This window comes from Macaca nemestrina, chromosome 9 (genome assembly GCF_043159975.1).
Source record: "Macaca nemestrina isolate mMacNem1 chromosome 9, mMacNem.hap1, whole genome shotgun sequence".
Classification (NCBI taxonomy): domain Eukaryota; kingdom Metazoa; phylum Chordata; class Mammalia; order Primates; family Cercopithecidae; genus Macaca; species Macaca nemestrina.
Window position 1 is genome coordinate 45,952,294 of NC_092133.1, and position 26,207 is coordinate 45,978,500.

At 38.4% G+C, this 26,207-nt stretch overlaps 1 protein-coding gene and 1 long non-coding RNA gene across 7 annotated transcripts in view; one reads left to right on the top strand and one right to left on the bottom strand.

The window, feature by feature from the left end:
- The first annotated feature begins 1,189 nt into the window (after window positions 1-1,189).
- Window positions 1,190-26,207, top strand: part of LOC105480864 (ATPase family AAA domain containing 1) — an 86,833-nt gene continuing 61,815 nt past the window's right edge. For 2 of the 5 annotated variants that reach the window (XR_011607757.1, XM_011740060.3), the window contains exon 1: window positions 1,190-1,329. The gene's annotated coding sequence lies outside the window, so the exon portion shown is untranslated. The other 3 variants (XM_011740087.3, XM_011740069.3, XM_011740073.3) reach the window with 3 other exon arrangements.
- LOC105480890 (uncharacterized) lies at window positions 1,294-24,744 on the bottom strand. Of its 2 annotated transcripts, XR_011607759.1 has the most exons (4): window positions 24,603-24,744; window positions 23,897-24,035; window positions 14,677-15,061; window positions 1,294-3,676 (listed from the first exon to the last, which is right to left on the bottom strand). It is a non-coding gene; the product is annotated as an uncharacterized lncRNA (long non-coding RNA). The 2 variants fall into 2 exon arrangements; XR_011607758.1 differs by lacking the exon at window positions 14,677-15,061 and having other exon boundaries at window positions 24,603-24,741.

A 26,207-nucleotide genomic window follows, 5' to 3' on the forward strand; every position in this document is an offset into this window, starting at 1 on the left:
TGCACTCCCGGCCTCTGAAGCATTCCTTGAGTCAGATATGCCTGGTGTTGTTTTACTCAACCTGAGTCACCTTTTGGTTCCCTATTCACCACTACCTACTGCCTTACCCTTAAAGGGGAGGTACTTACTATGTATACTCAGATCATAAATTCCTCAGGAAGCTATTTATCATGAAGTTAAAAGTACAGTTTCTGGAACAAGATGGTTTGTTTTCAAATTTTGCTCTGCCACTTACCAGTTGTGAGATCTTTGGCAAGTTACTTAATCTCTATGTACCCAGGTCCTCATCTGTAAAATGGAGATGATAATAGTAGCCATCTCTTTGGGTTTTTAATTTTTTTTTTTTTTTTTTTTGAGATGGAGTCTCACTCTGTTGCTCAGGCTGGAGTGTAGTAGCACGATCTCAGCAAGCTGCAACATCCCCCTACCAGGTTCAAGCGATTTCCCTGTCTCAGCCTCTTGAGTAGCTAGGATTACAGGCACCTGCCACAATGCCCGGTTAATTTTTATATTTTTAGTAGAGATGGGGTTTCACCATGTTGGCCAGGGTGATCTCGAACTCCTGACCTCAAGTGATCTGCTCGCCTTACCCTCTCAAAGTTGCTGGGATTACAGGCATGAACCACCGCACCCGGCCTCTCATTGGGTTTTTATAAGGATTGAATGAGGGTGTATGCGTGTAAAATCACTTAGGACAAGCCTGGCACACAGAAAGCACTATATAAGTGTTAGTTGTTATTATTATTGAGTGCAGGTACTCTGTCTAACTCAATTGTACTCTCTTTGCTGCCCTCTCTGACACCTGGCATATTGTTAGATACATGATAAGCTTTCAGTAAAGGCTGAATGAGCGATGAATAACTATCATCAAATAAAAGATAGGAGATAAGAAAATAAAGATTTTCTTAGCTTTGAGATATCCCAGTAAAACAGTACTTTTGAAATAATTGTATATCTTTTATTATAATTCTATGTCACACCAATGTTTCGGTTGAGAGTCTAAGAAGGCTGCATTTGCCTCTGAATCGATCTATGGTCAAGGCTTTGTATTGTGGGAACAGCTCAATCATATTGACCTGGCACATGCTTCTCTGAAGTCACATGTCCAGCATTATGACATGAGCAAGAATGCACGTAACCTCTTGATTCCACTCATTCGAAGTTCTCTGTGGGGACTAGGTTCAGAAGATGTCAGCTCCCCCGTAGACCAGCTTCCCAGAGAATGTCGCCTGCAAACTAGAATGATGCTAGTCCCAGCTTAACTGTGCAAAGAGAAAACCAGAACGGGCTCCCCAAGAACCAGGTTCATTCACTCACAGTTGTCAGAAGGTACAGTAACATTTAGAATCAAAACTTCATATAGGCTCTAGTGTAAAGCTTGACAACTCCTAACTACATCTTAGCTTTCACTTCAGTGGAAGCATCTCATAATGCTAGCAGTATTTTTAAGTATCAGAGAGATGCTCAGTTAAGTTTGATACGCTCCATGACTAAAAGACTATATGCTTTTTCAATTATAAACAAACATACAAATAAAACTTATCAGCTGGATATAATATAGCCCTGAGATAAAAATATCATCATATATTACTTTACATTATGATGTCATGTTATGTTCTTTCTACGCTTTCGTGTGGGACATTATGTATGTTCTTTCTACACTTTGGTACAGGACATTATCTGGAAAGACCTTAATCACTATTTATATTTTATGTTTTCCAGAGGGAACATCAAGAGAGGAAATGTCAAACTTAAGAAATATTCTGTTCCCTGAAGTGGGGGAAAAAAGGGATATGAAGCCTTGTTAATTACAAATCAAACATAGTAACATACCTGTTTCCTCAGTTGCAGTAGAAATAACCAAAATTCCCTCAAATGTGCACTCCTAATTTTGTTCAAGAAACTAATGTTTCTCTTTCAAACAAGTTCTGATGAAATTATCATTTTCTTTTTTCTTTTTCAGAGACAGGGTCTCACTCTGTCACCTAGGCTGGAGTGTAATGGCACAATCATGGTTCACTGCAGCCTCAACCTCCTGGGCTCAAGTGATCCTCCCACCTCAGCCTTCAAGTAGCTGGGACTACAGGGGCACACCACAACACCCGGCTAATTTTTTTACTTTTATTTTTAGAGACAGGGTCTCAGTATGTTGCCCAGGCTGGCCTCAAACCTTTGGCTTCAAGCAATCTTCCCACCTTGTCATCCCAAAGTGTTGGGATTATAGGCATAAGCCACTGCATCCAGCCTGAAATTATCATTTTCTAATATTTCTCTTTTAATTTTCCCTAAGAAGGAAGTAGCCAAATCACAATTAAGGTTTAATTTCACAGAGTATCCTGATTAACTCTGGAACTATGTAATGTTTTAGTAAAATTATAGTGTGGGAGAGAAAAACCACAGTATTTTTATTCTAGAATTGAGGTCAGTAATAATCTTTTTATTCCTAAGTGACTCAAACAGAGTTAATTCATGTCTCTGGCCACTACTGGCAGGGCTAAAGCCTGGCCATGAAGTGAAGGACAACATGGAAAGGTGGAACAGGAACAGGAAGGCAGCATACAAGGAAAAGATGGGAGGTGTTGACAGATTTTTAAAAAGGATCAAGGATGAGCAGTTTCTTTAAATCCCACTACTTCTTTAAATCTACTGATTAATCTAGGTTCACAGATATAAAAACTGTGAGGAAGAGAAAAAGAAAAGGGAATAGATGAGATGGAAAAGATTACTGGGGTGTGGGGGAAGAAAGAAAGAAATCCATCTGGTGGAGAGCAATAGAGCATAACATGAAATTGCCTTAGGTACAAAGCTCACTGATCTATTCTAGAGTCTTCGTCCCACTTGAGACAATAGCCTAGTTCTAGTCCAGTTCCACTCCAATTATAAGGACTTGTCCTTCTCTTCTGATGGTCAAGAATTACTCATGTTCGGTTTATTATTAGGTAAAAATTTATTTAAAACTACTATCTGCAGCAGACAAGCAAATTGCTTTATCTTCCTTCTACTCATTTATATTTATTCAATACGATCCTCATTTCTTAGAGTTTAACAGGATGTATGTGAAAGAAATGGATTGTTGGCTCCTAACCAAAAGTTCTCTTTGAGGCAAGCTTCTCAGAGATAAAAATAAAAATAATTGGCCCAAAACAGGACCTAGGTCACCTAGCCTTGAGATTATTTACAGAGAAACATCAGGCAAATTTAGTCAAGGTGACTGAAGACCAAACAATTAAGCAATAAGTTAATTCAAAAAAGACATATAAAAATATATATATTTGAAGTGTTACAACTACATGACACAGAATTATTGGATCTCTAAAGCTACCCATCTAGTTTTGGGGGATTTGTTTCTATTTCTGTCTAGAAATTCAGCTAAGTATAATTTGTTATAAATCTTGAAGAAAACATGTACAGGTAGAATTATGAGGAAAAGTAGTGATTGATTTGGGAAGAATGACGCAATATGTAGTACCAAGAATTTTTTCATAAATATGTTGGCAATTGTCTTCGTCTGCTCAAGGTGCCAAAACAAAATACCATAGACTGGATGGCGAAAACAGCAGAAATCTACTTTCTCACAGTTTGAGAGGCTGGGAAATCCCAAATCAAGGTGCCAGCTGATTTAATTCCTGGTGAAGCCTCTCTTTCTGGCTTGCAGACAGCTGCCTTCTTTCTATGTCTTCACAAAAAGGAGGGGCAGGGGAGAGGGGTGGGGGGAGAGAGAGAGAGAGAGAGAGAGAGAGAATATGAATGAGCTCTCTGATGGCTCCTCTTATAAGGGCACTAATCCCATCATGATGCCCCACTCTCATGACCTCATCTAATCCTAATTACCTCCCAAAGGCCCCATTGCTAAATACCACTACATTCAGGGTTAGGGCTTCAACTTGTGCATTTTAAGGAGACAAAAACATTCAATCCATAACAGCCATTTAAAAACAATGTTCCATTACAGCTCTAGGCAAGATGGAGTAAGCACACTCCATCCTGTCTTTTTTTTTTTGAGACAGAGTCTCACTCTGTCACCCAGGTTGGACTGCAGTGCCACAATCTGAGGCTACAGGTGTGCACCATCGCGCCCAGTTAATTGTTGTATTTTTAGTAGAGACTGGGTTTCACCATGTTGACCAGGCTAGTCTTGAAGTTCTGACCTCAGGTGATCCAACCACCTTGGCCTTCTAAACTGTTGGGATTACAGGCGTGAGCCACTGCGCCCAGCCCACCCTGTCTTTATCATTAAATATAGTTATAAAACCTAGATAGAATGCATGAAGCAGCTACTTGAGGACACTGGAAGATAAAAAGTAGCAAGTGAATTGGGGAAAAAGACTAGAATTTAAAGTACTACTGAACAAGCAGTGAGTTTTCTATTTTTGTTTTTTCCCTATCAGAACCTCAGTCTAGAAATAAGGCAGTGTGAAACTCAGAATAGGCACAGACAGACAGAGCCCCAGGAGAAGCCCTCTAGTTCTGGCTCAAGGAGCAGGAAAAGCATCTCCTAATACTCAGAGAGTGTGGGAGAAATCTGCTAATTTCTTTTCTTTTGTTCTCCATTCTCTAGTGCCTCAAGCCCCTAGAAATCCTGCTAACCAAGCAGTGGTAATGACTGCAATGTCAGCAGGTGGCCACAGGCTCCAATATCTCTGAGGGAGGAGAACCTTCTTCTGTGGAGAAGTTGGGGCCTCAGGAGGGTGGGATAAACACCAGTTGATTTTTACTTCTCTGTCCTTCCACTGCTGAGCCCTGGACATAGTGTAGTACCAGAAAGTACATACCACACAGTAGGGTAACTAAAGCACTAGATTTCTGGCTGTGGGACTGAAAGAGGAAGTCCTAGGAATAAGAAAGTACTAGAGACCATGAAGAGGGAGGAACTCAGGGAAGTAGCAGTTAAGTTGATTATAACCTCCTAGACTCACCTTCAAGTTGCACAAGGATGGATCTGATCGCAAACAGCATAGGTACCAAAAAGACTTTGAGACTGAACTAAAGGACACACAATTCCATCACCCTACCACTACTGACTGGTAGTACACATAGAGGATAGATCTAAATAGCATGGAAAGCAAAATATTCTTTTTGAAAATGGAATTGACATTGAAACTACAACTGACAGAAGGTTGGTTGGAACTTTTGGCTTGAACCAAAACAGATCTATTACCTGCTAAAACAAAAATATCAGTATTCTCCATATGATTTAAACAAAACCCAGAGTCTTTTTTTTTTTTTTTTTTTGAGAAGGAGTCTCACTTTGTCTCCCAGGCTGGAGTGCGGTGGCGCGATCTCGGCTCACTGCAAGCTCCGCCTCCCGGGTTCACACCATTCTCCTGCCTCGGCCTCCCGGTAGCTGGGACTACAGGCGCCCGCCACCACGCCCGGCTAATTTTTTGTATTTTTAGTAGAGATGGGGTTTCACCGTGTTAGCCAGGATGGTCTCGATCTCCTGACCTCGTGATCCGCCAGCCTTGGCCTCCCAAAGTGCTGGGATTACAGGCGTGAGCCACTGCGCCCGGCCCAGAGTCTTATAATATATTAAATGTCTGGGATACAATTCAAAACTATTCAGTGTAAGAGAACCAGGAAAATCTCAACTCACATAAGAAAAGACAATAGAGACAATGCCAGGATGCTACAGATGCTGGAATTAGCTGACTATAGCTTTAAAACAGTTATTAGAAAAGTGTACCAGATCGTAAGATAAAAAAGTTCCTGAAAGAAATGCAAAAAAAAATTTAAAAAAACAATGAAATTGAAATTCAGAACTAAAAAATATAATAACAAATAAAGAACTAATTGTATGGGCTCAATTACAGAATGGAGATGAGAGAGGAAATAGTCGGTGAATTTGAAGATGAGGCAACAGAAATTATCCAATGTGAACAATGGAGAGAAAAAATATTGAGGAAAAAAAGCTGTGCCTGAGGGACTGGTGGGACAATACCAAAAGATCTAACATTTACGATATTGGAGATCCAGAAGAAGAGAGGAAAGAATACAATGTAGTAACAAATATTTGAAAGAATAAAAATTTCTTAAATTTGGTGAAAAACATAACTTACAGATTCAAGAAACTCAGAGAACACCAAACAGGGTATAACCAAAGAAATTCATACCCAAACACATCATAATCAAGCTGCTAAAAACTGAAACAAGAAAAATTATTGAAAGCCGGTAGAAAAAAATGATACATTATTTACAGGGGAAAAGCAACGTGAATGTCTGTAGATTTCTCATCAGAAACCATGGAGGATGGAATGAAGTAGAACAACTTAAAGGGCTAAAAATAAAAACCTGTCAACCCAGAATTCTATATTTAGCACAAATATCCTTCATGATTAAATTTGAAATAAACACATTTTTGGGGGAGGAAAACAAAGATAATTTGTTGTCAGCATACCTGCTCTAAAGAATTACGAATGGAACTTCTTCAGACAGACAGAAATGACATCATAAGGTAACCTGAAACATCAAGAATAAAGGAGGAGCCAGACATGGTGGTAGTCTTAGCAACTTGGAAGCTGAGGTAGGAGGATCACTTCTAGTCCAGGAATTTGAGGTTACAGTGGGCTATGATTGTGCCAATGCTCTCCAGCCTTGGTGACAGAGCAAGACCCTGACTCTAAACAAAACAAAACAAAACAAAAGCAAGGAATAAAGAAGGAAAAACAGAAATGGTAAATAAAATAAACAATTCACCTCTTAAGTTCCTTAAAATTTGTTTCATGTTTGAAAGCAGAACTGATAACATTAATGGGGTTTTCAGTGTATGTAAATGCAATACATAAGACAACTACAACATAAAGAGGGAAAGGTAATGGGAGCTAAATGATTATAACATTTCTATATCCCCCTTGAAGTGTTAAAATATTGATTCTAAGTAGGTTGTGTAAAATTAAATATTCATATTTTGATCTCAATCATTAAAAACTTTTTTAAAAAGAACATATAGTCAAAAACTAACAAAAATATGGAATTTTAAAACATATACAAACGCCCCAAAAGAAGGTAGGAAAGAGAAAACAGATACATGAAAGAAAATAAAAGGAAACAAATAGAAAACAAATAAATAAAACGGCAGGCCTAAATCTGAATATATCAATTATTACATTACGTGAGAAAAAACCTAAATATACCCACTAAAACAGACTGGTAAAATGTATGCAAAAACATGACTGAGCTATGTATGTGTTGTAAAAAAGAACTCAATTCAAAATACATTTATATAGGTATGTTAAAAATAGAAAAATATATGCCATGCGAACACTAACCAAAAGGAAGCGAGAATAGTTATATTAATATCAGACAAAGTAGACTTCAGAGCAAAGAAAATTACTGGAGATAAAGAAGGGCATTATAAGATGTGTGAATTATAACCTGATAGAACTGAAAAGAGAAACAGACAAATCCACAATTATATTTGGAAACACCAATACTCCTCTTTCAGGGATGGATGGAAGTAGTAAACAGAAAATCTGCAAAAATATAGAAAAATTGAACCATACCATCAACCCAACTGTACCTAATAGATATTTATAAAATACTCCATTCAACAATAGCAGAATACATACTCTTTTAAATGTACATGGCACATTCATCAAAACATAATCCAGCCTAAAAAAGAATTGAAATCATATAAAATATGCTCTCCAGTCATAATACAATAAACTTAGAAGTAAAAGTAAAATCTCCAAACATTTATAAACATTATACTTCTAAGTAATCCATGGGTCAAAGAGGAAGCCAAAAGGAAAAAATATTTTGAACTGAATGAAAATGAAAACACAACATATGAAAATTTGTGGAATGGGATTCAGCTAAAGCAATGCTTAGAGGGAAATTTATATTTATAACATGAAATATTAACATTAAAAAAGAAGAAAGATCTCATGTCACTGATCTTTAAGAAGCTAAAAAGTTAATAATAATAAAATAAACCCAAATCAAGCAGAAGGAAGAAAATTTTTAAAAGCTAGGAGCAGAAATGAATGAAATTGAAAACAGAAAATCGATAGAGAAAAATTAATGAAACAAAAAACTGGTTCTTTAAGACCAGTGAAATTCACAAATCTCTTGCAAGATTACAAAGAAAAGACACAACTTACCATATCAGGAATGAAAGAGAAGATATCACTACAAATGCAATGGTATTCTAAAAATAAGGAAATACTATGAACAACTCAACACACATAAATATGACAACCTATGTGAAAGACTAATTCCTCAAAATCAAACCACCAAAGCTCACATAAGCAAATTTAAATAACCTGATGAATCCTATACCTGTAAAGAAATTGAATTTAGTTTAAAACCTCTCAAAAAATTTTTCCAAGCCCAGATGGTTACACTGTCAAATTCTATCAATCATTTAAAGGTGAATTAATACCAATTCTACACAAATTCTTTCCAGAAAATAGAAGAGGAGGGAACATTTACCAATTTATTTTTATAAAACCAGCATTGTTCTGATACCAAAGCCAGACAAAGACAGAACAAGAAAAAACTATACACCAATATCTGCCTTGGATTTTGACACAAAAATCTTCAACAAAATATTAACAAATTGAATCCAGCAGTATATAAAAATATTATATACCATGCCAAAATGAGGTTTATCTTGAAAATGCAAAGCTGGATCAATATTCTAAAGATCAATCAATGTAATCCACCGTATTACTAAAGAGGAAAAGCTACATGATCATGTCATTTGATACATAAAAAGCATTTAACAGGTCACTCTTGGTGGCTCATGCCTGTAATCCCAGCACTTTGGGAGGCTAAGGTGGGCAGATCACCTGAGGTCACGAGTTCGAGACCAGTCTGGCCAACATGGTGAAACCCTATCTCTACAAAAAATACAAAAATTAGCCAGGTGTGGTGGCGCATGCCTGTAGTCCCAGCTACTCAGAAGGTTGAAGCAGAATTGCTTGAACCTCAGAGGTGGAGGGTGCAGTGAGCCAAGATTGTGCCACTGCACTCCAGCCTGGGCGACAGAGTGAGACTCCATCAAAAAAAAAAAAAAGAAAAAAGAAAGAAAGAAGGAAGAAAGGAAGGAAGGAGAGAGAAAGGAAAGAAAGGAAAGGAAAGGAAAGGAAGAAAATTTGACAGATTTCAACATCCATTCAGATTAAAAAAAAAAAAATTCTCAGCAGACGAGGGTAGAAGGGGATTTCCACAACCTCATAAAGGTTATGTACAAAAAGCCAACATCTAATATCGTATTACATGTGGTGAAAGACTGAATTCTACCCCTTAAGGTCAGGAACAAGGTAAGAATGTCTTCACTCACCATTGCTATTTGACATTATATTGGAATTTTATTCAGTGTAATAAGGCAAGAAGATAAAAGACATACTGATAGGGAAGGAAGAAATAAAAATGTCTATTTGCAGATGACATGATTGTTTACATAGAAAACCAAATAAGTGATTTTAAAAAAACTCCTAGAACTGACTTTAGTAAAGTCATAGGACAAAAGGTAAACACACACACAACATTTTACATCCATATACCAGCAATGAACAACTAGAAACTAGTATTTTTTAAACAATACCATTTACAATAGCTCCAAAAATATTGAAATACTAAGGTACAAATTTAACAAAACATTAATAGAATATGTATGCTGAAAACTACAAAACATTAATGAAAGCAATCAAAGAAGATCTAACTATAAATAAATGGAGAGATATACTATGTTCAGAACTGGAAAAATACCAGGTACTCAGGAGTCTGAGGAAGGAGAAGTGCTTGAGCCCAGGAGCTCTGGGCTGTAGTTCGCTATGCTGCTTGGATGTTGGCACTAAGTTTGCCATCAATATGGCGACCTCCTGAGGGGGGTACTCCAGGTTGCCTAAGGAGGGGTGGACCAGCCCAGGTAAAAAAGGGAGCAGGTCACAATTCCCATGCTGATCAGTAGCAGGATCATGCCTGTGAATAGCCACTGCACTGCAGCCTGGGTAACATAGCAAGACTCCAATCTCTGGAAGGAAAGAAAACTGAAGACTCAACCCATCAAACTAATCTATGGTTTAATTCAATTCCACTAAATATCTCAACAGAATTCACAAAACAAAATTTTAAAATATAGCAAGCTGATTCTAAAATTAATAAAATTTTAAATTGTATTTTAAAAATTTATACAAATTATAATTTTAAAATTTAAAATACAGCAAGCTTATTCTAAAATTAATATAGCAATCTAAAATAATTAGAAAAATCAAAATGTTTGAAAAAGAAAAATAAGGTTGAAGAATGAAACTACCTGATTTTAAGTTGTACTATAAAGCTAGATTAAACAACATAATCTAGTATTGGTGAAACGATAGACACTTAAGATGAGTGGAACAGAATCAACAGCCTAGAAACAGACCCACACAAACACGGCCCACTGCAGCCATGTTTTTTTGTTTTTGTTTTTTTCTGAGATAGGATCTCACTCTGTTGCCCAGGCTGGAGTGCAATGATACAGTTATGGCCCGCTGCAGCCTCAAACTCCTGGGTTCAAGCGATCATCCCACCTCAGCTTTCCAAGTAGCTGGGACTACATGCATGGGTCACCATACCCTGACAATTCTTTTTTAATTTTTTGTAGAGATGGGGGTCTTGTTATGTTGCCTGGTGTGGGGGTGCTGAAGCAGGAGGATCGCTTGAGCCTGGGAGGTGGAGGTTGCAGTGGTCACTGTCACTGTACTCCAGCCTAGGTGAGAGAGCGAGACCCTGTCTAAAAAAAAAAAAAAAAAAAAAAAGCCACAACAATCTATGTAACAGAAAATTTTGGGAACAGGGCATAATGAGTATGAATACAGGTTCTAAAATTAGATAGCCTCGGTCTAATCCTGGCTTTAGTACTTACTATTTGACCTTGAAAGAGTTACTTAACTTCTCCGTGCCTCAATTTCCTTACCTGAGGATAATTATAGTACTTACTACACAGGTTTGTTATGAGAATTATATGAGTTGATATATGTAAAGCACCTAGAACAGTAGCTGGCATATATTAAATACTATATAAAGTGTTAAATAAAATGCACCAGGTTCTTAACCTCCTGTCAGTCACATTAACTTATGGGTATGCCCTATGACATTATAACTGATTAAAGAGCCAAATTATATTTGTTGTATCATAAGGAATTTAACATTTATTGATAAATATGACACAAATTAAATTGTAAGGCTCTGCACTTGAGTCTCTCCCTCAAAATTGTGACTGGTACAGCATGCAGGACCCAAATTCTAGTGAAGAATAGGCTTTATGAACAACAAATTCAATAGGTATCAAAAGGGTGGTTACTAGCAAAAGGAAGATAGTTCGATCCTAAATTGTGATGATAAATATATAGTATCTACACTGGTCACACCACTCTTGACGCATATATTCCATTCTAGTTTCACACTTAATTTAGTCACATAGACTTAATCTGTGTAGCCTCACTGGCAAGAATGAGAATAATGGATAAAAGTTCTAGGGGAAAATATTTAGGCTCAGTAAAGGGAAGATGTAACACTGAAGGGTTCTCTGAACATGAGATGGCAACTGGAGCAGTTCGTGAATCCTATGTCACCAGAATGTTTAAGTTAGTTCAGTGTCCACTTGGTGAGATAATTATGATGACAACAAACACAATCATTTCTAAAATGTTTATGGTGTCCGTCCTAGTTCCTTTATGTAGCGTATCTCCAATCTTCTCACCAACTCTATAACGTAGACACTATCCCTATTTTATAGATGAGAAAACCAAGGCTCAGAGGGGTTAAATAAGTCACCCAAAATGTGCAGTCATTAAGTGGTAAAGCTGTGATTTGATCCAGGACCTCTAATTCCACAGCAAACATTCTTTCTAATCCAAACTGCCTTTGGTTGAAGACTCAATAACATTCAGTATTCCTTTTAATCCTGAGAGTCTGTGATTTGTTGAAATTATATCTTTCTAGACATAGATATAGATTTTCCCTAGCCATTTCCATCCACTGGAACAGGTGTCTTTCTCAAGAAAAAAAAGAGGCATGTACCTTATTCTTTTTTTTTTTTTTTTTTTTTTTTTTGTTTTTGAGATGGAATCTCGCTCTGTCACCCAGGCTGGAGTGCAGTGGTGTGATCTTGGCTCACTGCAAGTTCCGCCTCCCGGGTTCACGCTATTCTCCTGCCTCAGCCTCCCGAGCAGTTGGGACCACAGGCACCTGCCACCAAGTAGCTGGGACCACAGACACCCGCCACCATGCCTGGCTAGTTTTTTTGTATTTTTAGTAGAGACAGGGTTTCACCATGTTAGCCAGGATGGTCTCAATCTCCTGACTTGGTGATCCATCCACCTCGGCCTCCCAAAGTGCTGGGATTACAGGCGTGAGCCACTGTGCCCAGCCTTGCCTTATTATTCTTAAGTTTGAGGTTGGTTTGTTACTTCTATGAGAAAAGTGTTACAAGCCAACACACTATTTACTATGTTAATAGACAATGGAATTAACAATAAATTGGATTATGCTGAATAGGTAAGGAGTTTATTATTCCTGAATTTACTTTCCAGAGAGTGGTATTTAAAAACCAACAAAAAAGAGGTAAAATGCTATTATTCTTGATAAAAGTAGTAAATGAAAATATAAATAGAGATAAATCTATGTCCTTACTGCTCTACTCTTCCCCTTAGCTAATTCTCAATTAAACATGATTCATTCAGCACCATAAGACAGGGGGAAAAAAACATAACATGATTCATAAGAATCTATGTAAGTGTTTCAGAATTTGTTACAGTAATTTCTCACCAATTGAGAGTGGGGATGATTACATTCCTAAAAGGTGCCATGTTAGGTAAAACCTCCATTGGCAAAATTCAAGAAAATGCGGAATTTGTAAGAGAATAAAGCAAGAAAGTTGGTAATAAAGCAGAAAAGAATCTTCTTCAGTTGTTCATGAGCTCATATTCTGAAAAATCATGATTGGTGTGAAAGATAGGATGTATTTATATTAACCATACTTCCTTTTTCAGCTTTTGATCTGGCCCTTACTTTACTGCTATTTCATGCTGCTTGCATTTGCTTTCTGACATTTGCAAGCCTTGGCAACATTCTTAATAGTCAGCCGATCCTTCCACAAATGAAGGGCATTATTTTTCTTTAGGCCCAGTGTCCTACTGTTATTCCCCACTCATCATATGTGGAGGGTTGGGGGTAGAGGCAACATTTGATCCTTCCTTTCAGAAAATATTTCTCTGCAGTATGTGATGCTGTTTGATAGCATTCACCCACAGTAGAATTCTTTCAAGATTGCAGTAAATTTTCTCAACACTGCCACTGCTTTATCAACTAAGTTGATATAATATTCTAAATCCCTTGTTATTTCAACAATGTTCACATTATCTTCACCAGGTGTAGATTCCATCTCAAGGAACCACTTTCTTTGCTCATTCATAAGAAGTAGCTCATCTGTTCAAGTTTTATCAGGGGATGGCAGCAATTCAGTCCCATCTTCAGACTCCACTTCTAATTTTAGTTCTCTTGCTATTTATACCACATCTGCAGTGACTTCTTCACTAAAGTCTTGAACTCCTAGAAATCATGTAGGAGGGTTGGACCAACTTCTTCCAAACACTTGTTAATGTTAATATTTTTACCTCCCATGAATTATGAATGTTCTCAATGGCATTTAGAATGATGAATCCTGGCCAGGAGAGGTGGCTCACGCCTATAATCCCAGCACTTTGGGAAGCTGAGGCCAGTGGATCACGAGGTCAGGAGATCGAGACCATCTTGCCCAACACGGTGAAACCCCATCTCTACTAAAATACAAAAATTAGCTGGGCATGGTGGCAGATGCCTGTAGTCCCAGCTACTCGGGAGGCTGAGGCAGGAGACTTGCTTGAATCCGGGATGCAGAGGTTATAATGAGCCGAGATCACGCCACTACACTTCAGCCTGGGTGACAGAGTAAGACTCCGTCTCAAATAAATAAATAAATAAATAAATAAATAAATAAATAAATAAATAATAAATAAATAAAATAATGAATCCCTTCCAGAAGGTTCTCAATTTACTTTCCCCAGATTCCCCATCAGCAGAATCACTATCTATGGTAGCTATAGCCTTATAAAATGTATTTCTTAAATAGTAAGACTTGAAAATTGAAATTACTCTTTGATCCATGGACTGCAGAACGGATGGTGTGTTAGGCATGTAAACAACATTCTGTTATACATCTCCATCAGAGCTCTTGAGTGACTAAGTGCATTGTCAATGAGCAGTTAACATTTTGAAATGAATCATTTATTTCTGAACAGTAGTTCTCAATAGTGAACTTAAAATATTCAGAAAACCATGCTGTAAAAAGATGTGCTGTCATCCCAGTTTTGTTGTTCCATTTATAAAGCACAGGCAGAGTAGATACAGAGTAACTCTTAGGGCCCTAGGATTTTCAGAATGACCAATGAGCAATGGTTTCAACTTAAAGTCATCAGTTGTATTAGCTCCTAACAAGAGAGTCAGCCTGTTTTTGAAGCTTTAAAGCCAGGCATCAACTTTTCTTTGCTAGCTATAAAAGTTCCAGATGGCATTTTCTTCCAATAAGGCTGTTCTGTCTACACTGAAAGTCTGTGTTTAGTGTAGCCACCTTCATCAATCATCTTAGCTAGATCTTCTGAGTAAATTACTGCAGCTTCTCCATTAGCACTTGCTGCTTCACCTTGTACTTACATGTTATGAAGATAGCTTCCTTCCTCAAACCTCATGAACTAACTTCTGCTGGCTTCAAATCCTTCTTCTGCAGCTTCCTTGCCTCTCTTAACCTTCACAGAACTGAAGAGAGGGACTTGCTCTGAATTAAATTGTAGGAATGTGGTTGGTTAGATCTTCTACCCAGACCATTCAAAACTTTCTCCATGTCAGCCATTAGGCTGTTTTTGCTTTCTTATCATGCATCTATTCACTGGAGCAGCACTTTGAATTTCCTTTAAGAACTTTTCTAGGTCAGGAACAGTTGCTGATGCCTGTAATTCCAACATTTTGGGAGGCCAATATGGGAGGATGCTTGAGACCAGGAGTTTGAAACCAGCCTGGGCAATAAAATGAGATCCCATCTCTGCAAAAAACAAAAAAAAATTAGCCAGGCTCAGTGGTGTGAACCTGTAGTCCCAGCTACTTTGGAGGCTGAGGTGGGAGGATTGCTTGAGCCTGGGAGTTTGAGGCTGCAGTGAGCTATGATCATGCCACTGCCCTCAAGCCTGGGCAACAGAGTAAGACCCAGTCTCTTAAAACCAATAAACAAACAAACAAACAAAAAACCACTTTTCCTTTACATTCATCACTTGGTTAATTGTCTGACTCAAGAGACCTAGCTTTTGGTGTATTTCAGCTTTCAACAAACCTTTTTTCACTAAGCTTAATCATTTCTAGCTTTTGATTTAAAGTGAGAGATGTGTGACTCTTCCTTTTACTTAAACATTTAAAGGCCACTGTAGGGTTATTAACTGGTCTCATTTCAATATTGTTGTGTCTCAGGGAAAAGCAAGCCCTGAGGAGAGGGATAGGGATAGGAGACTGACTGGTTGGTAGAGCAGTCAGAACACAACATTTATTAATTTCACTGCCTTACATGGCTGTGGTCTGTGGTGCCCAGATGTTACAATAGTAACATCAAAGATCCACTGATCACAGATCACCATAACAGATGTAATAATTTAAATGTTTGAAATATTGCAAGAATTACCAAAATGAGACACAGAGACACGAAGTGAGTACATGCTGTTGGAAAAATGGCACTGACACACTGGCTAGATGCAGGGTTGCCACACACCTGCCATTTGCAAAAATCATAATATCTGCAAAGCACAATAAAGGGAAGCATAATAAAATGAGGTATACCTGTATTTTCATTTCAGAGGAGGAAACCCAGAAAGGCTACCTGACATGTGACAGGCCAAAGAGCTGGCACCTCTCATTGAGTACTGTCATAATTTAGAATTCCTCAAATACTGCATAAATACTGAAACAGAATTTTATTAAATTATTATTTAGCATTATGACATTATATAAACAGTATCATATTTCGTAACAGTAAATAATAGTATATTAAATACTGAATAAAACAGCCATAATCTGCATCCTGCATGCTTCAAACTACTTTGGCAGAGACTATATTTGTTCTTCACCTCCCTGGCACTCTATGCTTGATAAATTTCCTGTGTTGGGTTCAGAAATAGATTTTGAGAATGATCTTTAAAATGAAGTGTCATGGACCCCATCTTCCCGTAGAATGAGGAGGAAATGGGTACCACTAGAAAGACTTTTAGTTGTCTTCTCTTTTTGGCCTATGAGTGTGCGTTCAGGTGCTGCAAATCCTTACGATTGATTAAACTGAAGAAATATGATTAGTTATCAAAAACAAGACAAAATACAATCACTGTATTTCATGGCTTCAGACATCATTCATTTAAACTCCTTCACCTGTTTATTTCCAAGGGTCCCAAGGAAGGGGTGAGAGAAGGACAGAAGAGGTTTCTTAAACACTAGCCTGTGAGGACACTGTATATGGAAAGCTAGTTTATATAACATAAGTAGGATTAAGTGATGGAGGGACTGTAATGTGGAAGGTGGCACACGGTCCAGCCAGAGGTTCAACAATATCTGGACAGAATTCTAAAGCTGCTTTTAGCCAGCTAAGAATTATTAGCATTTCTTCAGCTTTTTACAAAACACTATAGAAGAAGAAAACATGACTAGGGAGTCAGCCTGTTTGTCTACTCTCCTTTACTCTCCCCTTTTCTGATCTCTCATTAACTTGAAAACTCAGAAGGCATAAAGAAATGGGTGGGGGCATGCCTCTAGCACTAGGCCTTACTTGGGCATTCAAAGGTTTCAGAATTGCTGGTATTTCAACTGAATAAGCAGCAGGCTAGAAAGTAGAAAGGTTTGTGAAAATCTATCAGGTATACTATTTTGAAGTTGAATGAGACTTTCATCCCTGCCAATTTAGTATACTTAGTTTCCTGTACTTCTGTAAAACAAGTTATTTGATTTTTTCCCCCTTTGTTGTTGTTGTTGCTGCTGCTGTTTTCTGGTTCCAGAAACAATGACAATAAAAGAGGAAGAAGGGAGATTTTTAACATCAGATTGCCAGTGAACTGCTGCTGGGCCCCTCTAGGTGAAAGAAGACCTAGTAGATATTTCAACCTAAAACACTTAAAATCAGCCAGCTTTGCCCTGGCCTTTGGAAAAAATACATTCAGTGTCTGAACAGGATATATCATTTCTTTTGCTCAGTAAAGCTCCTTCAACTTTGGGAATGTTTCTATGAATTACCCATAGTAAATTAAAAAAAAAAAAAAGTGTTGGTATTTGGCCGGGCATGGTGGCTCCTGCCTGTAATCCCAATGCTTTGGGAGGCCAAGTTGGGAGGATTGCTTAATAAGCCCAGGAGTTTGAGGCTGCAGTGAGCTATGATCCAGTCACTGCACTCCAACCTGGGCAACAGAGCAAGACCCCATCTCTAAAAGTTAAAAAAAAAAAGTGTTGTGCACAAATAAATTAAATTTTATATGTAGAATAATAGCTCTGATGCTGTGGTTGTCCCTGAGGTTAATAGGAAGGTTGTGATTTGCAGAGAAAAGATAAGACATGCAAAGTATTGACTTCTCAAATCTCAAGGCTTGTTCAGCATCTCACTTTCATCTACTAAATTAACTTCTTTTTCTTGTGCAAAATCCACTCAGCAATCTAAGTAAGGAAAAGCAAGCAACAAATGAAGGAATGAAATATAGGGCAAACCTCTAACTTAAAATCAACAGCTATATGAGGACTTGCATTTTTATAAGATGTTTCAATCTTTAGAAATTCATAAAAGCAAAGAATGTACACTCAATAAATGGTTGTTACTTGACAGATGGGAATAACAGCTAATATTAATGATGGTCTTCAGTGAACTGAGAAATATCCATACAGTTATTTTCATGGATCAATAAATATGTTAAACTTAATTATATTTGGGTCACAAGGATGAAATCTTACAGGTTTTATATAACTATCATAAATGTTTTATAGACTACTGATCAGTAAGACTCAGCCAGAGAGGTGTATTAAGAATAGGAACGTGAGAACCAAGAGGTCAGCGGGACAGAGAGGCACAGCCTCTTCACAAGTCAGAGAAGATAAACATTTCAGACAAGATGCCATGGTTGAAAACTGGAGAGGTAAGGTCCTCATGCAAACACAGGGGAGATATGAAAAGATCATTGTCCTTACAGAATCTAGGAATGAGAGAATATCACCTCGTCGTATAATGAAAATATCATCTGGGGTATTACACCAGCATGTTTACTGAGTACTTGCTAAGTGCCAGGCATTGAGCGCAGTACTTTGCACGTATTGTCTCATTTGTTTCTTAGTGCAAATCCATGGCATGTGTACTGTTACTGTTTCCACATTAAATATAAGGAAACTGAGGCTTGAGAGCATAAGTAATTTGTCCAAAGTAACAGAGTCGGTAAACAGCAGATCTTAAATTCAAACCCAGGTCTGTAAAAGTCCACATTTTTACACCCTATAGATACGAAGACTCCCCCGATTGGACAGTTTCTGATGGACACATCAGGATAGGGCAATCATAAAATTATCGTCAGTAAAATGGTTTGAATCGTATGTCATACCTTTGGACCATTTGTCTTTCCTCCCCCTTCCCTTTTTTTTTTTTCTCTTTAGTAAGGTTAAATCTATACCTCTCCTATGTCCTAGGCATCCTCTTTTCTCTCTGGTCAGGTTAAATCTTGTTAAGCCTCTCCTATGTCCTAGGCATCCTCTTTTTTCAAGATGATAATATCTTATAGGAGAATAAAGACTTCAGCTATAATTCTGTGAGCTGAGTACTATGCCAGTGCTAAGCAAAGTGAATTACAGGAACTAAAAGAATGGACACAGAATTCAGTGTACTTGTGCTTAGAAGATAAAAGATCTCAAATTATTTTGTTCATTTTAGTTTCACATATTCTTCAAGGTTATCAGTTATTCTGGCTATTAGAGAAATGGGTGGGAGAAGGAAGGTTTTATGCAATCTTAATTTTTAAAACATTAAGTACTGGTACCTATTATTTTCTAAATACTTTCAAGGGCCTTTTCCTAGAATCAGGTAAATGAGAGCAGGCAAGTGACCTACTTACAGCAAAAATTGCTCTGGGTTATAAAGGATGGGAAGCCAAGTGCATCCTGAAAACCACAGCATCTGGTCTTGTTTTATGCATCATCTATCAATCTGTTGTTACAGGAATTGAGAATTAACATTTCAACTATTGTTTCTTCTATTTTAACTAATGCATTTATATCTTTGTTATTCTTACCCAATCCTTCCCACCTCCTCCCCATTTAAGAAACCATAGGCAGGGGCATTATGAAGGTGCCAGTTGAATCCTAGGGAGATCACTCTTTCATCTATGCCTTAAAACTTCTGCTAATGAGGCTATATAGTAGGGTTAGATATCTGAAGCAATTCTGGTTTTGCTCAATCCCGATTTTTCACAGATAGTATCATTTGAACAGTACTGTATTGAAGTTAAATAAAATATTGTGGATTGTAAATTTCCAAGTTCTAGAAAACATTTTGTGGTAGAAGTTTTTAAAAAGTACACTTGGCAATGCTGTTTAAGAAAAAGGTTATGTAGAAATGCAGATTGTGGATTAGTACTACCCTGATAGCACAAGAAAATTATATATAACTTCTTTTTATAGATACTCATTTAAAATTATGTGTAAAGTTTAAAAACATAAAAGTATGGAAGGTAGATTTATAGCAATATGTTCTTTGAACTTTGCTGTTGTCTTTTTTTTTTCTAGTTCTCTCCTTTTTACAGAATGGAGTTATCAATTCTTTCTACTACTTCCAATCTTTTGAAATTTTAAATTTCCATTATTTTTTCCTTGATTCTATCTTATTTCTTATTATTATTTTTTAGTTTAGCTTTTTTTAATTTTCAAAACAAGTTTATGGGTACACAGTAGGTGTGTGTATCTATGGGGTACATGATATATGTTGATACAGGGATACAATGCGTTGTAATCACATCAGAGTAAATAAGGTATCCATTACCTCAAACATTTATCATTTCTTTGTTACAAACATTCCAATTATACCCTTTTAGTTATTTAAAAATGCACACTAAATTATTGTTGACTATAGTCATCCTGCTGTCATCAAATACTAGATCTTATTTGTTCCATCTAACTATATTTTTGTACCCATTACCATTCTCACTTCCCTCCTACCCCCACCACTATTCTTCCCAGCCCCCGATAACCATCATTCTACCCTCTATCTCCATGAGTTCAACTTTTTTAATTTTTAGCTCCCACAAATGAGTGAGAACATGCAAAGTTTGTCTTTCTGTGCCTGGCTTATTTCACTTAATATAATCTCCTACAGTTCTGTCCATGTTGTTGCAAATGACAGGATCTCATTTTTTAAAATGGCTGAATAGTTACTCCATTGTGTTCTATATTATTCTGTCTATTGTAGCTTCAAGTACAGCTTCAGGTATAGCTTCATATTCTTGCTTTACTTTTCTTTCTCCACCCATTCTACTTCATTTACCTTATCAAAATAATGGTTCATATGATTCAGAAGACATGATTTAAAAACTTAAAAAATAACAATTGAAATTATCCTTTTATGATATTTTTAAAAGAACCAAGGTAACCAAGTGACTTATACTGGCATAATTACTGCTACAAAATTTTATGTATTTGTTGAAGTTCTATCCTTTTTAAATCACTGTCAAGTGAATTACTTCTAATGAGCAATGAATAGAGTCAGGTTTACTGTGTTTACTTATTCAAAGATTTCAGATTTGTTTTTCCTTCCAAAGGGGTTCTATCCTGAATCTCGTCATGAGGCTTCCTTGCCTTGATTTCTTGATGTATTCCAGTTGGGTTAAAGGTTCAGATGACCAGATAGGCCTTTTAGGTTGAGGTGATGGAGATTTTTGCAAAAATACATCTACAGTCTTCATTCACTAGGGCAGAGTTTCTCAAAATATGTTCTAAAACTACCTATATCCCAATCAGCTCAGATGTTTGTTTACTGATTTACTGATAGTCTTAAACAATAGAAATGTATTTCTCCCAGTTCTGGAGGCTGGGATATCCAATATACTGGCATAAGCTGTGTCTGGTGAGGGTACCCTTCCTGGCTTGCAGACAGACACCTTCTTGCATCCTCACATGGCATAGAGCCCAGATGCTTATTTTAAAATGCAGATTTCTAGGTCAAAACCTAGAGCAGTTGAATGGGAGTCTCTGAAGACTGGGAGCCAGAAATCTGCATTTTGTCAAGTTGTACAAATTAATCCATATACAATGAAATTTGAGAACACCTAATTTTATTTTATTTATTTTTATTTATTTATTTACTTTTTGAGATTGAATCTCACTCTGTTGCCCAGGCTGCAGTGCAGTGGCATGATCTCAGCTCACTGCAACCTCTGCCTTCCAGGTTCAAGAGATTCTCCTGCCTCAGCCTCCCAAGTAATTGGGATTACAGGCACCTGCCAACACACCCAGCTAATTTTTGTATTTTTTTTTCAGTAGAAACAAGGTTTCATCATGTTGGCCAGGCTGGTCTTGAACTCCTGACCTCAGGTGATTCACCCACCTCGGCCTCCCAAAGTGCTGGGATTACAGGTGTGAGCCATTGAGCCCAGCCGAGAATACCTAATCTAAAGAATTATTTCTTCCCACCAAGTATCTGGTGCATTAACTTTGGTTGCAGAGCAAACTGGCTACACTCCATTTAATAACAAAAATGGAAAATTAAGTACAATTTTATGGCAGGGAAGAACTGCCATAACTATTTTAAGAGGTATTGATAAAGAAAACACACACACACACAAAACCCAAAAACTTTCTACAATAAAGTAATAATTGTTTTTAATATCTTGATTCTAACAAAGAGCAAAGGCCTAGAAAGTCTACAATCTGCTCTAATTTCCTGATTAATATTATATATAATGAATTATTTATTGAGCCCCTACTGTGGGCCAAATATGGTATTTGTGTTGCCAGGGATTATATAAAGCTATCCCGGTATGAAAAGCATATGTTCACTCTGCTCTATTCTGGAAGAACCTCATTGATTTGATGATTGCTGAAAATGAATGTACTTCATGTCTTAGGCCCAGACATGGAAGCTTTCTTAAGGATTCGCTAAATGAAAATATTAGGTCCAAAACACACAGGTGTAGGCATTTGGTTTACAGCTGAACCACTGGAAAGGGAGTGAGTGAGGTGTAGCACTTTTCGAGCTTGTGGACTCTTTACTGTCAGCCTTGATGACTTTATTCAAGAGTTTCCTTTCCTGCACAATCATCCCTCAGATATTAGGCAGATGAATTGAAACTAAATGTAACCATATTGGGAACTCCATTTCATTGTAGAATTCATTTAGGATGTCTTTAGTAGAGTGACTCATGATTTGCCTGAGACTTTCTCAGCCAGTCTTATATCCCAGCAAACCTTTTAGTCTCATGCAAACTGAAACTGGGTAGGCTGGTCACCCTGGTCCTTAGAGGAGGGCGGGTGAGGCTCTTAGTTGAACCAATTTCACTCAGCAAATGAATGAAAATCCATTACCACCTTGAATTTCTCAGCTCATTTTCCTTACCAGTGGGTATAATTACCCTATTGGGGCACAAAACCTGTTTCTTTCCTTTAGTGGCCATTCCCTTTTAGTCCTGTCAAACCATGTGCCCATGAGCCTCCCAAGCAATGATTCAACTTGGGATCATCCAACGACCCAGTGGAGAGTCTCTTGAAAGTCTGCCGAGCACTGATAGCCTCTGTTTTTGTTTTTGTTTTTTTTTCATTGTTGTTGTTTGTTTTTAATGAACATTGTCCTGGTCTCATAATCTTCCTGTTATTCTCAAAGGTCTATCTCTCTAAATAATTAGTCTAGCAATCCCAAACCTAGCTTCACATCAATTTTTTTTAAAATTAGGAATGTAGGCATGCACATACATAAAAGCCTTAAATACTAAAAAGGCATGGGTATAAAACATGAACCATTTACAGTATTAAATTCCATTCTGATTCCTGTCCATGAACTTAATCACAGTTTTCAACATTCATGCATCCCTTTCATCCCTTCCTTTAAAGCCTTGTGATTTTGGCATTTCATGGTCTTACTTTCAACTAGATTTTAAAGTTTAGCTCGTATTAAATTACCATCTCAAAGAGAAAATGTAAAGTACAAGGTTTGAATTAGGCAGATCTGTGTCTCAATGAAATTGTTGCCTTTATTTCCTAAGTATATGAACTTAGAAAAGTTTCTCTAAGCTTTAAAATTTGCTCATTAGTAAAAACGGAGAAAATAATAGCTATTTTAGAGGATTTTGGGGTATTTAGGTTATGCATATAAAGCACATGGCAGCATATTGCCCCACCCCAGCAGACATTCACTAGGTATTATCTTCACCACATTATTACAAGTTTGTAACTAGTAACATTCATTTACAATCAGGCTGCAAAACTGTTATTATTATTGAGACAGGGGCTTGCTCTGACCCCCAGGCTGGAGTGGAGTGGCTTGATCACTGCAGCCTTGATCTCCCGGGCTCAAGCGATTCTCCTACCTCAGCCTCCCAAATAGCTGGGACTACAGACATGCGCCACCAAATCCAGCTAATTTTTAGGTTTTTGTTTGTTTGTTTGTTTTTTGTAGTGACGAATTCTCATTATGTTGTCCAGACTGGTCTCGAATTCCTGACCTCAAGTGATCCTCTCGCCTCGGCCTCCCAAAGTGTTGGGATTACAGGCGTGAGCCACTGCGCTGGCCAAGTTGCAGAATTGTTTAGCCATCAAAGATGATGCCTCAAGTAGAAAGGCACAAACTGCCTTCCTGAGGAACACAGGGAGAACTCTCATTACATCATAGTCTCACCGACTCTATCTGAAGGAAGTGATGCTTCTTATATCTTCGGAGTGTCTAACATCATCTGGCCCCCTGGCAGTCTGTGTATTCAGGAGGTTCTGGCTTTCAGGTTTGCTCCCTTGGGACCTCTTATGTCACGTCGCTCGTTCTGGAAAGGGAAACGGGTAAAAGAAAAAGGGAAATCACCAAAATGCAAAATCTGTTGCCAGTTGCCCTATTCCGTCCCAACTACTGGGCCTGCTGGCGTGGGCTGCTAAATCTTTTCGCGGATAGATTTGTCAGGCGCCACCCTCAGGTGTTTGTCAGCACAGAGACGGGGGAGGAGGGCGAGCTCACCCTAGAATTGAAAGGCAGGTGGTGAGGGATGAGGGGTGAGGTGTGGGAGGTGGCCATGAGCTTCTGCGTTTTGGCTAAAGTACAGACATAAAGCCGCGGCGTGAGGGTTTGCAGAGTGGTGGGAAGGAGAGAATGTCTTTGCTGGGTACGCAGAGCATTTCTGCACTCTCAAGAAGGCTGCCCGATTTGTCAGGGTTGCGCCCGGAGCCCGCGAGAAGGGCAGGGACTTTCTGTGATAAGCGCCTTCCCAAATGTGGTGTCTGTTACACTCAGAGCCTCAGCGAGTGCTGCTGGCAGACACGCCGGCTTCGCAGAAAGTCTCCGTCCGGCAGGTAGCAGGTTAAGCAAGCATCGGGTGCGCGAATTTGCTCTCGCTCACCATTTCTAACCCTGGGAGCACACCGCATTCTCGCCGGCGACCGCGGGTCGCGCATGCTCCTTGCGAGCGAGTGGGTCGGGGCTCCCGCCGGAAGCGTTCTCTCCCAGGCTGCATTTCCTTCCTGTGCGAGGCCGGCTGAGGGCATTTGCTCCCGCTGTTTCTGCTCCTGGGTGAGTAGCGGGTTCCCGTGGGGCCTCATGGGATGGGTGTCGTATCCTGCTGAGGTCCTTTAAGGACCGTCTCGAACCTGGGAACCCCCGGAGGAAAGGTCACCCCGGTCTTCTGCCACGCCTCACCTCAGTGCCGCCCCCAAGCGCCCCGCAGCCCTTAGTCTCGAGAGGATTAACCTCCAAGGGCGTCCCGGGCCTCGCCTTGGCCTCCGGCCTGGCCTGAGTCCTTAGGGTCTGCTTAGCTCCTCCCCAAACTCGTGCCATTCCCGAGGGAATCTTTGTCGGCTTCCTGGTCACTGTGGGGGTTTGGGGTCGTCCCGGAAGACTTCAGAACCAGGCGAACCTAGACGAAGGCGGCTAGAATGAACCAGCTCTGATTGTCGCACGGGCGACAATCACCTTGTGCAGACTCGAAGGTGCTTCTTCAGGGCCGGGCACGCTTTCGCAGAAGATGGTGATGTTAATAATAACCTGCTCTCTTTGTGGATATTGGCAGGCCTTCATTGTCATAGGCTGTATCCGTAGGGCCTTTATGTCTGCAAACCCGGGACTTTTGAGTTTGAGAATCCATTTGTGAAATACTGCAATGAATTAGGAGAGAAATGCTACAGTGAATGCTATGCTATGAATGCTGTACATGTAAATAAATTGCTCATAGATGAGGTAGTACGATTTCATAGTTTTCCACTCGGAAATGGAGAACTTAAAATGAAACGACCTGATACCATATTTGCCTAGCAAATAACTCTAGGTTATAGTGTTTTAGGATGTTTCTTAGTTGCTTACAGCATTGTCATCATATATGTACATATTTGTGTGTTCATTTTGTTGAACTTAATGTTTATACAGGATTGAAATACACTCTCTGCTGTTGTATGCACATGCAGCTTTTATTGTATGTTCGCTCTAATGCTATTGTTGCTGTAACAGCCTTACATTGCAGGTATATCAATACCAAATGAATGGTACATGAGTGTACAATAAAGTATATAGTTACAGTCTACAAAACAAGTTTCAGTTTCATTGAAGGATTTTGAAGTAATTTAAAAAGATGGACTACTGTTTTACAAGTGGCCTTAGTAGACCTAGGTCTTTACTACATTAAAAATTTCAGAATTGGGAAAGATATAAACGGGTTTTGTATCTTGAACTTTTATGGGATTAAAAGTTGTTACTATCTTGATGACTGGGATGTGTACATAACAGCCCTAATTTGTTCATGTAGTTCAATGAATATCCAATAGATGACAGTTTTATCACTCTACCCACTCGAAACAAATGAAAATGTTTTACTGGAATGCCACCACTTTTCACATATCAAGTTAATAAAACCCCTTATCTTGTCTAAATTATTTTCATCTGTGAGTATACTCCACGTAGTGATATAACACGTTTCAACTGCATTTTCAACTTTGTGGAATAAAGACTAAAAAGT